General features: G+C 45.6%; 1 protein-coding gene across 1 annotated transcript in view; it reads right to left on the reverse strand.

The window, feature by feature from the left end:
• FANCM (FA complementation group M) overlaps nt 1-14,139 on the reverse strand; it is a 171,457-nt gene that overhangs the window by 97,234 nt on the left and 60,084 nt on the right.

Below are 14,139 nucleotides of genomic sequence, written 5' to 3' on the forward strand. Positions count from 1 at the left end.
TGCATAGAGAAGTCAGCCTAAATTGCATCTTTCTGGGGAGAAGGATTAGTTTGAGGGGAACTATCATCTTAAGAACATAACATAAGAACAGCCAAGCTGGGTCAGACGAATGATCCTTCTAGCGCAGTATCCTGTCTTCCCAAAATGCTCGATACTAGCTGCTTCAGAGGCAATGAATAGAACAGGCAGTCATCAAGTGATCCATCCCCTGACGTCGACTCCCAGCTTCTGGAAGTCAGAGGGGCTAGGGACACCCAGAGCGTGGAGTTGCGTCCTTGGCTAATATCCTCCATGAATTTATCTAATTCTTTTTTAAACCCTCTTATAGTTTTGGCCTGCACAACATCCCCTGGCAACAAATTCCATAGGTTGACTGCAGTGTATGAAGATACACTTCCTCTTGTTTTAAACCTGCTGCCTATTAATTTTATTGGGTGACTCCTGGTTCTTGTGTTATGTGATTGATTGTATCCTCTTAAAAATAAAGATGTGAAGATCTAATCCACACCTGGCCTCCCATAAACACAGGAAGTTCAAAGTCTGATCTCCTATCATAACACAAGCTATGGGGCTTCGCCAAAATAATTCCTACAGCATATCTTTTAGAAAAACATCCTTCCCCACTTCCAGGGAGTGGAAGACCTTAAGGTCTTAGGCACACAGAAGCTGTTTATTGTTTTAAGATCTGTTTTCACTTAAATGCTTTGAATTCAAGAAAATCTGGAACATTTTATCCATAGAATTACCAAATATTAAGAGACAAATGATACCTTGAAATCCTTTTTTAAATTCTTCAAAACTAAGTCAACATCCAAAGCTAAATAAACTTGCCGGCAAGTTAAAGAAGTATGGCCTGGACGAATGGACTATAAAGGTGGATAGAAAGCTAGCTAGATCTTCAGGCTCAATGGGTAGTGATCAATAGCTCCATGTCTAGTTGGCAGCTGGTATCAAGCGAAGTGCCTCAAGGGTCGGTCCTGGAGCTGGTTTTGTTCAACATCTTCATTAATGATCTGGAGGATGGCATGGATTGCACCCTCAGCAAGTCTGCAGATGACATTAAGCTGCAGGGAGAGGTAGATACACTGGAGGGTAGGGATAGGCTACAGAGAGACCTAGACAAATTGGAGGATTGGGCCAAAAGAAATCTGATGAGGTTCAACAAGGACAACTGCAGAGTCCTGCACTTAGGACAGAAAAATCCCACGCACTGCTACAGACTAGGGACCGAGTGGCTAGGTAGCAGTTCTGCAGAAAAGGACCTAGGGGTTACAGTGGATGAGAAGCTGGATATGAATCAACAGTGTGCCCTTATTGCCAAGAAGGCTAATGGCATTTCGGGCTGTATAAGTAAGGGCATTGCTAGCAGATCGAAGGACATGATCATTCCCCTCTTTTCAGCACTGGTGAGGCCTCATCTGGAGTACTGTCCAGTTTTGGGCCCCACACTACAAGAAGAATGTGGAAAAATTGGAGAGAGTCCAGCGGAGGGCAACAAAAATGATTAGGGGGCTGAAGCACATGACTTCTGAGGAGAGGCTGAGGGAACTGGGATTGTTTAGTCTTCAGAAGAGAAGAATGAGGGGGGATTTGATAGCTGCTTTCAAAAGGGGGTTCCAAAGAGGATGGATCTAGACTGTTCTCAGTGGTAGCAGATGATGGAACAAGGAGTAAGGGTCTCAAGTTGCAGTGGGGGAGGCTTAGGTTGGATATAAGGAAAAACTTTTTCACTAGGAGGGTGGTGAAGCACTGGAATGGGTTACCTAGGGAGGTGGTGGAATCTTCTTCCTTAGAGATTTTTAAGGTCAGGCTTGATGAAGCCTTAGCTGTGATGATTTAGTTGGGGACTGGTCCTGCTTTGAGCAGTGGGTTGGACTAGATTACCCACTGGGGTCCCTTCCAACCCTGATATTCTATGATACTAAACCCAGACTTGGTATGGAACTCATTGTAGTGTACCCAATAACAGCACCTATATCCCTCCTTAAGTTGTCTTTGTGATAATTGTATACATTCATTCAGATCCTTCAGCCTTTACTTACTTCTCACTTGCTTTCTGGGCAGATGAATATATATTATTCATAAAAAGATTCAGAGGGTTAGGTTCCTTTCAACATCTTGCAGTAATTTTTTTTCTCTTTCTCTTTTTAAAGTTGTCTGAAGCTACACAGAACAGAATCCACATAGTTTTCTTGCCTTTGTATTCATTAAGCTAAAAACAGATATCATACATAGTCTTGTATAACCAATTTTAAACTAAAATGAAAAGGAAAAAACAGTTACCTACCTTTCCTAACTTTGTTCTTCGAGATGTATTGCTCATGTCCATTTAATTCTATGTGTGTGTGCACCCATGTGCACAGTCCTCAGAGATTTTTGCCTCTGCGGTATCCGTAGGGTCAGCTATGGTGGCCCCTTGAGTATCACGCTCATGTGCTGTTATATTAGGTGCTGCCGACCCCATGCCCTCTCAGTTCCTTCTTGCCAGCAACTCCAACAGAGGGGTAGGTGGGTGGGTAATGGAATGGACATGAGCAACACATCTTGAAGAACAACCGTTATGAAAGGTAGGTAACTGTTTTTTGTTTTTGTTTTTTTTGACTGCTTGCTCATGTCAATTACATTGTAGGTGACACATAAACTGTATACTCAGAGGTGGGCTGGGAGTTCAGAGTCTGGCAGCTTGCAGTACTACTTTACCGAAGCCAGCATCGTCCCAGGACTGCTGGATAAGTGTATAATGGGACGTGAACTGTGGACAGATCACCAGGTGGCCGCCCTACAGACGTCCTGGAAAGGCACTTGAGCTAGGAAAGCTGCCAAAGAGACTTGCAACCTGGTTGAGAGGGCAGTTATAATTGCCAGAGGTAGCATCTTTGCCTGATCATAGCATCAGCGAATGCAGGCAGTAATCCAAGAAAAAATTCTTTGAGCCAACACTGGATGACCTTTTATCCTGTCGGTCACTGTAATGAACAATTGTGTTGACTTGCAAAATGGCTTGGTCCTTTCAATGTAGAAAGCGAGTGCCCTCCTGACATCTAGGAATGCAACCTACGTTCCTCCTCTGCCTGATGCAGCTTTGGAAAAAAGACAGGTAAGTAAATGTCCTGGCCAGTATGAAACTGAGACACCACTTTAGACAGGAAAGCCGACTGTGGCCGCAGCTGGACGCTGACTTTGTAATAGACCATATGGGGCGATTCTGAGGTAAGCATTTTAATCTCAGAGACTCAGCAGGCTGATGTTATTCCAACCAAGAATGCCACCTTCCAGGAAACAAGGAGAGAGTAGGAAGCCAGAGGCTCAAAGGGGACACAAGTTTCAGGTCCCATGGAGCAATGGGGTCCCTGCTGTGTAGGTAGAGGTGCTTGAGGCCCTCAAGGAACTTGGCAGTCATGTCCTGGGTGAAAACCAACCTACCCTGGAGCGGCGGATGGAAGATCAAGATAGTGGCCTAGGGCAGTAGTTTTCAAACTTTTTTTTCTGGCAAAGCATTTGAAGAAAATTCTTGATGCTCGTGACCCAGTGGAGCTGAGGATGAGGGGTTTGGGGTATGGGAGGCGCTCAGGGCTGGGGCAGAGGGTTGGAATGCAGGGATGAGGGCTATGAGGTGGGGCTGGGAATGAGGGGTTCAAGGTTTGGGAGGGCTCAGGGCTGGGGCAGTGGGGTGGGGTGCGGGAGGGAGTCAGGGCTCTGGGATAGGGGTGCTGGCTCTGGGGTGGGGTGCAAGAAGGGACTCTGGGTTCGGGGGGGGCTCAGCGCTGGGGCAGGGGATTGCGGTGCAGGCTTACCTCAGGTGGCTCCTAGTCAGTGGTGCAATAGGGGTGCTAAGGCAGGCTTCCTGCTTGTCCTGCCACTGTGGACCACACTGCGCCCCAGAAGCGGCCAGCAGCAAGTCTGGCTCCTAGGCGGAGGCACACAAGCAGCTCCGTGCGGCTCTCACCCCCAGACACCGCCCCTCACCACAAACTGCAGAGTGTAACCTGAAGATATTATATCGAGCACCCAATGATCCGAGGTCAGCCAAGACCAGGCCAACCGGAAATGGAACAAGAGATTGAGGAAAAAGTGGGAGACTGGAGTGCTGTCCTTGAGTGCAACCCCAAAATGTCTGCTTCTAGCCTCCTTGGTTCCCGGGAGGGCCAGGCTGAGCAGATGAATGGGAAGATGATGGCTGTCACCACTTAGACCCCTTGTCTCTATCCTTTCTCCTGTAATTGTTCAGCCGGGGAGTCCCCCAGGATCTGGACTGGGGAGGTGGAGGACGGAACAGCTTCCTGCCCTGGTGAGGGGTATGAAGGCCCAGGGAGTGGAGAGTGGTACAGGAGTCTTTAAGGTCGTGGAGCCTTGTGTTCATGATCTCAGAGAAGAGCCCTGCCCCCTCTAATGGGAGGTCCTGAATAGTGGCCTGCATCTCCTGGAATAACGCGGAGAACTGCAAGCAAGAGCTGCGCCTCATGGCCACTGTAGAGGCAACCACCCTGGCTGCGTCTGCAGCATCCCAGGCCATTTGCAGGGCCCCTCTCGCCACTGCTGTGCCTTTGTCAACCAAAGCGGCGAACTCCTGGGCTCGGTCCTGTGGGAGGGCCTCCTAGTATTTCATAGGATATTAGGGTTGGAAGAGACCTCAGGAGGTCATCTAGTCCAATCCCCTGCTCAAAGCAAGGCCAACACCAACTAAATCATCCCAATCAAGGCTTTGTCAAGCTGGGCCTTAAAAACCTCTAACGATTGAGATTCCACCACCTCCTTAGGTAACCCATTCCAGTGCTTCACCACCCTCCTAGTGAAATAGTGTTTCCTAACATCCATCCTAAACCTCCCCCACTGCAACTTGAGACCATTTCTTCTTATTCTTTCATCTGCCACCACTGAGAACAGCTGAGCTCCATCCTCTTTGGAATCCCTCTTCCGGTAGTTGAAGGCTGCTATCAAATCCCCCCTCATTCTTCTCCTCTGCAGACTAAATGACCCCAGTTCCCTCAGCTTCTCCTTGCAAGTCATGTGCCCCAACCCCCTAATCATTTTTGTTGCCCTCTGCTGGACTGTCTCCAATTTGTCCACATCCCTTGTGTAGTGGGGGGACCAAAACTGGATGCAATAGTCCATATATGGCCTCACCAGTGTCGAACAGAGAGGGATAATCACTTCCCTCAATCTGCTGGCGATTATCCTACTAATATAGCCCAATATGCCATTGGCCTTCTTGGCAACGAGCGCACAGTGCTGACTCATATCCGGCTTCTCGTTTACTGTAATCCCCAGGTCCTTTTCTACAGAACTGCTGCTTAGCCAGTCGGTACCCAGCCTGTAGCGGTGAATGGGATTCTTCTGTCCTAAGTGCAGCACTCTGCACTTGTCTTTGTTGACCCTCACCAGATTTCTTTTGGCCCAATCCTCCAATTTGTCTAGGTCACTCTGGACCATATCCCTACCCTCCAGCGTTATCGACCTCTCCTCGTAGCTTAGTGTCATCTGCGAATTGGCTGAGGGTGCAATTCATCCCATCATCCAGATCATTAATAAAGATGTTGAACAAAACTGGTCCCAGGACCAATCCCTGGGGCACTCTGCTTGATATCGGCTGCCAACTAGATATCAAACCATTGATCACTACCCACTGAGCCCAACAATCTAGCCAGTTTTCTATCTACCTTATAGTCCATTCATCCAGTCTATACTTTTTTAACTTGCTGGCAAGAATACTGTGGGAGACTGTATCAAAAGCTTTGCTAAAGTCAAGATATATCACATCCACCACCTTCCCCCTATCCACAGAGCCAGTTATCTAATCATAGAAGGCAATCAGGTTGGTCAGGCATGATTTGCCCTTGGTGAATCCATGCTGACTGTTCCTGATCATCTTCCTCTCCTCCAAGTGCTTCAAAATGGATTCCTGGAGGACCTGCTCTATGATTTTTCCACAGACTGAAGTGAGGCTGACTGGTCTGTAGTTCCTCGGGTTCTCTTTCTTCCCTTTTTTTAAATATGAGCACTATATTTGCCTTTTTCCAATCGTCTGGGACCTCCCCCGATTTCCAAAAATTTTCAGAGATAATGGCCAATGGCTCTGCAATCACATCAGCCAACTCTCTTAGCACCCTTGGATGCATTAGATCTGGAACCATGGATCTGGGCATGTCTGGCTTCTCTAAATAGTCCTTAACCAGTTCTTTCGCTATTGAGGGCTGCTCACCTCCTCCCAATACTGTTTTGCCCAATGCTGCAGTCTGGGAGCTGACCTTGACTGTGAAGACTGAGGCAAAAAAAATGTTGAGTACTTCAGCTTTTTACACATCATCTGTCACTATGTTGCCTCCCTCATTCAGTAAGGGTCCCACACTTTTCCTGACCACCTTCTTGTTGCTAATATACCTGTAGAAACCCTTCTTGTTACCCTTCACATCCCTTTATTTTTATTAACGGAACCTATCTCCTAGAACTGGAAGGGACCTTGAAAGGTCATTGAGTCCAGCCCCCTGCCTTCACTAGCAGGACCAAGTACTGATTTTGCCCCAGATCCTTAAGTGCCCCCCTCAAGGATTGAACTCACAACCCTGGGTTTAGCAGGCTAATGCTCAAATCACTGAGCTATCCCTCCCCCCTTGCTAGCTGCAATTCCAATTATGCCTTGGACTTCCTGATTACACCCCTGCATGCTCTACCAATATTTTTATACGCCTCCCTAATCATCATCTGTCCAAATTTCCACTTCTTGTAAACTTCCTTTTTGAGTTTAAGCTCACTGAAGATTTCACTGTTAAGCCAAGCTGGTCGCCTGCCATATTTGCTATTTTTTCTGCACTGTGCCCTCGATAAGGCTTCTTTAAAATACAGCCTGCTCTCCTGGACTCCCTGCCCCCTCATATTAGCTTCCCAGGGGATCCTGCCCATCAGTTCCCGAAGGGAGTCAAAGTCTGCTTTTCTGAAGTCCAGGGTCTGTATTTTGCTACTCTTCTTTCGTCCTTTTGTCAGAATCCTGAACTCAATCATCTCATGGTCACTGCTGCCTAAGTTGCCCACTTTTACTTCCCCTACCAATTCTTCCCTGTTTGTGAGCAGCAGGTCAAGAGGAGCCCAGCCCCTAGTTGGCTCCTCCAGAACCTGTACCAGGAAGTTGTCCCCAACACTCTCCAAAAACTTCCTGGATTGTCTGTGCACTGCTGTATTGCTCTCCCAGCAGATGTTAGGGTGATTGAAGTCCCCCATTAGAACCAGGGTCTGTGATCTGGAAACTTCAGCTAGTTGTCCGAAGAAAGCCTCGTCTACCCTATCCTTCTGATCCGATGGTCTATAGCACACACCCACCATGACATCGCCCTTGTTGCTCTTGCCTCTAAACTTAACCCAAAGACTCTCAGCAGGCTTTTCTCCAGTTTCAAACTGGAGCTCTGAGCAATCATACTGCTCTCTTACATACAGTGCAACTCCTCCACCTTTCCTCCCGTACCTGTCCTTCCCGAACAGTTTATACCCCCCATGACAGTGCTCCAGTCATGTGAACTGCCTCACCAAGTTTGTTATTCCAATCACGTCATAGTTCCTTGACTGTGCCAGGACTTCGACTTCTTCCAATTTGCTAAGGGAGTCCCACAGATGAAAACTGTACCTCTTAACAGAGTCTGGTGGCTAGACACCTGAAACTGCAGGCTGGCTGTCAAATAAACTTTTCTGTCAAACAAGTTAAGTCTTTTGACATCTTTGTTTTTTGGAGTGTCACTGACTTGGCCCTACCTGTCCCTTTCATTCACAGTGGACATGACCAGTGACGATGCTGGAGGGTGAGTGTACAAATATTTGAACCCTTTTGCAGGGACGTAGTACTTCTTTTCTGCCTTCTTAGAAGTAGGTAGAATGGAAGAGGGGGGCTGCCACAGTGAGTTGCAAACCTTAAGGACCCCTGGGTGGACAGGCAGTGTGACCCACGCTGAGGTGGAAGAGGATATAATATTAAGAGTCAGACTTCTCCGTGAACTCCTCAATTTTTAAGTTTAAACTGACAGTCACCCTTTTAAAGAGGGCCTAGTGCTCCTTGAAGTCGTCAGGAGGACTCCCCTTTGGGAAGAGACCTGCCACCGCTTCATCCAGAAATGACGATGATTGCACCGCTGGGGAAGGGGCGGGTTCCCCTTCCCTCTCCAGGGATGGCTCGCTTACGTGTTGGAGTTTCCTGCACTGCCTCCATGTCAAATTCAGTTCCACATTCCGACTGTGGCGCCGGCGATGCCGGCGGCAGTTTGTCAGAGGCGGCAAAGGAGGACTGGCGGGAATATGGGACTGGATCATCAGAACAGCCCATGGGTTCCAGCATGGTCATTGAGTGGGCCACTGTCCCTGCCACCATGCTGCTGCTGCAGATGCTACACTGGTCTCGTGGGTCGGCCGCGAATCAGCCCTCCTTGGTAAGGGGCGGAATTCCTGGCATGACTCGTACCATTGCCCTTCCGGCAACCAGAGTGGAGCCTTGGAGGCCTAAGTCTGCCTACTGACCCTGGTTGGTGACTGGTGAGATAAGGGCAAGGATCAGTGCCTTCCTGACAAATGATACTAGGGAGGTGGAGACCAGTGCCGTGAAAGGGAGCAATCCCGCCCGAGGGGGACCAACATCTAAGAAACTATCTAGGTGAAGATGACCTGCGCCACGGCAATCTTTGGCGGGAAACTCGCCAGTACCAGGAATACAGGGATTATTGCCTCAACTCCGGTGTTCCATGTCTTGTAGGGAGAGAGTGCGGCACTGGGGACCTGGGCCTTCTGACCAAAGACCAAGAGTGTGGTGCTGGGGTCCTAGGCCGCAGAGATGGATATCTATGCCTGCGGACCCAAATCCCGGCCTCGAGTCTCAGAAGCCAGGTCATTTGACTTGGGCTTGCAAGGCGAAAAATATCAGTGTAGACATTTGGGCTCAGGCTGGAGCCCAGGCTCTGAGACTCACCCCTGTTATGGGATTTCAGAGGCTGAATATCCACCCTGGAATTTTTAGCCCTGCAGTCAGCGAGACAGCTGACATGGGCCAATCACAGCCATGCTGTGGCTTTTTTATAGCAGTGTAGATATACCCAAAGAGATTACAGTTAAATGGTCAGCAAAGCTTCAGCTGTCTGGATGCACCTCATGCAACATTTCTACATCTGTCCGTATGTGCAGCTTGATTGCTTTGAAATACTACACATCCTGCAATAAGAATCAAAAGCATGCATTGTCCTTTTAACACATGATGACACAAAAAATGCTAGTGATGACAAACTGTAATCTCAGTTTATAAAATTGAATAATTGCTTCTCTGTTGTGTCTTTAATCGCCTTGAGAACAACAAAAAACATTAACTGCAGCACAATTTTCTCCAAACAGCTGTGTTTCTTAGCCAGCATAGATAGAGTCTCGTTAAACTCCAATTGATACTGCTGGAAAGGATGACGGCTAAGCAATGTATTCATGTTGAGCCCATCACCCTGGTATCTGGGCACAAACAGCATGGGTTATGTAGGAGTATTGCAAACATATTGCTTAAGAGTCAGTTTATCCCTACCACCTTAGCCGCCATTAGATATATCAGAAATGCAATGCATTTGATTGTATGTATGCATGTTATATCACTATGTATCAAAAGAGCATCACATTTATCTATAGCATTGGGGTCCTTTTGGAGTCTTTGCTCCTGCTGGAGTCTCAAAGAGCTACAACAGTGAAAGATGACTTTTTCCACTTGAAAATGGCTAAAAGCCCGTGCCCCATCCTGTCTGATGATGACTTGAAAACAGCAATGCATACCTGTGTGACCTCCAGGCTGGAGGTCTAGTACAATTCACTATGACTACCTGTGAGTATGCAGATCTTTACAAAACATCAGTCCAGAACGCAGCCTGCCCCCAGAACACAAACAGTGGGATACAGCAGGTCATCCTGATGTTACCATACTACCAAATCAAATTCAGAGTCTGGTCTTAATTTTCAAAATCCTCTGTGTAACTGTCTGAATAGGACACCTCTCTCAGTGCAATAATTCTCTTTCAAATACATTTCCTCACAAGTTAGGAATTTGTCAACCCGAAGAGTGGAGCCTGTGAAAATGAGAGACCAGGCTTGGCAACAGGGCCACGCCTTTGGCACCTGTGATTGAAGCTATTTAGAATGATGTTGTGGCCTTCAGAACCACATGTAAGACTCACTCATTTGACTTGGCTTTCCTGCAGTCTCAGTTAAAAACAGAAAAGTAGCAAAAAGGAGGATAGACCAAAAGGAGGTGATGTCAAGAAGAAATAAAAGGGACAGAAAAGAGAAGAGAGAGGAACTAAAAACTAATTAAAACTCCAAAAAAGGACACACAAATCCAACTGCCTTGAGGTGAGTAGAGAGGAAATAATGCAATGGGCCTTTTTAAGATTTGGATTTGATTCTTTTCCAGGCGCTTGGATACCACAATGTTGGGTGATGTTATAAGAAAAATATATATGGTGGGCAAATCTATTTGAAGAGTCTGCACAACGTGCCTGGAATTCTGTGCAGACAAGACTGCATCTTGGGTTGTACCCCTGCTTTCCTAATTCCAAACAACAATGCCACATATAGACCAGACCACAAAAAAGTTCCTTTCTGCCCACTCCTAGACTGATTCTGATGGAAAGCCTCCATATGTGCCGAGTTTCTAACGCGCCAGGGGGCAGTCCCCCAGCTCCGCACCTCCTGCGCCCCTTCCCCCAAGGCCCCACTCCACCCTGCCTCTTCCTGCTCCATTCCACATCCTCCCCCATGCATGCCCAGCCCTTGCTCCCCCCCACCCAGAGCCTCCTCCATGCCATGGAACAGTTGATCTGCGGTGGGCGAGAGGCGCTGGGGGAAGAGGAAGGTATTGACTGGTCGGGCTGCCGGCAGGTGGGAGGCACTCAGGGGAGGGGGAGGTGCTGATAAGGGGGCGGACAGCAGATGCTAAGCACCCATCTTTTTTTTTTGTGGGTGCTCCAGGGCTGGGAAACACTGTGGCCCTGGGGGGTGGGGACACTGTGTGGGACAACATGGAGGCAGCATAGGCTGCCCTGGGGCCCTGGAACTCCATCCAGGCCAGGCCATGAGAGCAAGTGATGCAACACAGGTGTAATGTCACAATCTGCTGCTTTGCTGTTACAGTAATATTTGCTGAAGCCACCCCTTCACTCTGCCCTTATTTGGGACTCCAATGTGTTCCCTGCTGTTTACGGGGGTTCAAAGGTGCATGGGGGGAGGAGAAATGAATGAATACACAGGATGGTCAAACAGCTAGAGGAAGGAGAAAGGCAAAATCACAAGCAGGGAGTAGGAGTTGGGGGTAAGAATGGGACAGAGACACTGTCACATATTGGGAAAAGGAGAAAACACTGGGATAGGAAGAGGTAGAGGGGATAAGTTACCATAGATAGAGTGAGCCACCTGCAGTGGTTGCAGAAATAGGTGTGAGTGACACAAATGGAACATCTCAGCACCCACTTCCCAGGACTGTGTTCTTAAAGGCACAGTGCATCCCAATACCTAGACAAAGCAGGTCTTCTCCATCTGAAATGATATGCTGAGCTACTAAAAAGGGACTTAAGTCACTGAAATATTATACACACTTACACTCCTAAAAAAATCAAAATTGCCATACATGTTTTTAGAGTTGAAAATAATTTCTTATTAGTTTATATGTCTGCATAAAACCACACAGCAGTACATAGATTTGTCTTATCTGCTGTTCTGATACCCTGGACTTGAGTCATGATAAAGAGATTGCACTACAGTACTTGTATGAGGTGAATAGAAAAAATACAATTTCGTTTATCATTTTTACAGTGCAATTATTTGTAATAAAAATAATAATATAAAGTGAATACTGTACACTTTGTATTCTATGTTGTAATATAAATCAATATATTTGAAAATGTAGAAAAACATCCAAAAATATTTAATAAATTTCAATTGGTATTCTATTATTTAAGATTGCGATTGTGATTATTTTTTTTAGTTAATTTCATGAGTTAACTGCAAATGACAGCTCTAATTAAAAATAATAATAATTGCTAGTAGTTTTAGCAATCACAATCAAGCAGTTTTAGTATAACATTTTCTATGTTTTTTATTGTGAATTTGTAACTTGCGATTTTTATAGTAATTTTATTATTTAGGACTCAAAAGTCATGACATTAAAAATATTGATTCTTTCAATTTGCCTTTTTGTTCCTGAGCCTTCAGGTGCAGTAGGCCCAGATCCACAATGGTATTTCAGCTCCTAACATCCACTGACTTCAATGGAAGTTAAGAGGCTAAACAGCTTTGTGGATCTGGGTGTAGACTTATTTTTTTGTTATCTCTTCCAAAGAATCCATATACCTAAAACAGTTATATATTCCTATAACATATAATGCTATTTTGGACTCCCTCCACCCCAATTTAAAATTAATTACAAATCCTGATTTCGTTAAGTAATTCCGCCATCTTGCAAACAGTGAAATAAATGCCCTATATTCTTCTATGACTTCATTTGGTGCATACATAGATGCTGATTTTTCTACTGAACTTATTTCTAATATGGTTATAGCAATATATATATGAGATACATACTTGTGCTGTGATACATTTCTGTGGTGTTCTTCCTACTGATGAGATTACTGTTTTGTACTACCAAAATCAAAGATGTTTTAAGAGTGAATCCATTTTATGATGTTACTCCTTTGCACTGGTCAGGCACGGGGGCATAGTGCTGACCTCACCTAGTTTACCCTTCAGTGTAACTGAAGGGCATGGTCTCTGCTATGTTTTTATAGCAGGTCAGGTAATGCATGCTAGTTACTTCATGGTAAAAAACACATCTTGTCATTAGCAAAACATAATGTAAGCCTTTTTTTCATTAATAACATGATCCCAGGAAAACATGACTTACAAACACATTAGAGAGACATTGTAACAGCTTTTATTGGACCAACTTCACTTGGTCAGAGAGACGAGCTTTTGAGCTTATACTGCTGAAGTCGACATACTCAGATCTACTTATTGTGGTGTATTCACTGTGGTAAGTCGATGGCTGGCACTCTCCCATCGACTATGCCTGTGCCTCTCACCCCGGTGGCATATTGGAGTTAATGGGAGAGTGCTTCGCGGTTGATTTATCGCATCTAGACTAGACGTGATAAATCAACCTCCGCTGGATCAATCACTGCCCATCAATCCAGCAGGTAATGTAGACTAGCCCCAACCAGCATGAACCGGAAAGCAAGGGAGGGGGAAAAAACAGCCTGGGGAGGTGGAATGTTAGTGGGTTATAGATTGGGATGACTTAGTTGATGTTGGTCCTGCTTTGAGTGGAAGGTTGGATTAGATGGCCTCCTGAGGTCTCTTCCAACCCTGACATTCTATGATTCTATGACTGTTATAATGAACTGCAAATCTGGTGTCTCTAGTCCATGATTTTTAGAGTCTAGAAAAGTTATGAATTTAAGCTCGTCTTCTGAAGGTGTTCACAGTACAAGAAAAAAGGTTACAGCCCAGTATCCAGACAATTGCATATAGACTCAATGGAATAACTGGATAAGGATCAAATTGTGATAATGTTAGCAAATGTTTCAGCTGTAGCCAGTAGTCATATCTTCACTAATAATTACATGTAGCTGTAAAGTTAAAAAATATAACAGAAGTTCAAGGAATATTATTTTATAATCTTACAAGTTAATTTAGATTATATTTTGAATAATTAATTGCATCATTTTTCATCTGCTATTTTTCAAAGGTACAGTGAGACTCCTGCAAGAGGTGGGAACAGGTGTCCTGCCTTCCAGAGAGAACCAAGGAAGACATCCTAAGCAACAGGAAAGAATACAGCTGCACAAAGCATGTATAGCTGTTTACAAAACACTTACATTGTATAATTATTTGTGAAGATAAATATTTTGGTTTTCTTGCAATCATACAGTTGAAATGCAAATGAGTAATATTTAGAGCAGTTCAATTTGAATGTCTATTTGAATAAAAATAGGAATTGTTTTTAAAACCACACTCAGATGCTTGTTTTGGCAAGAATGCAAGGTAAAGCAAGCCACTCCTTTTTCTACAATGGTCACATTTTCCAGATGAGAACACCCCCCCTCCCTGTCCACATGTCAGACGGTAACAAACTGACGGCTGGGCGACCCC

The sequence above is a fragment of the Gopherus flavomarginatus genome, chromosome 5 (assembly GCF_025201925.1).
Source record: "Gopherus flavomarginatus isolate rGopFla2 chromosome 5, rGopFla2.mat.asm, whole genome shotgun sequence".
Taxonomy (NCBI): Eukaryota; Metazoa; Chordata; order Testudines; family Testudinidae; genus Gopherus; species Gopherus flavomarginatus.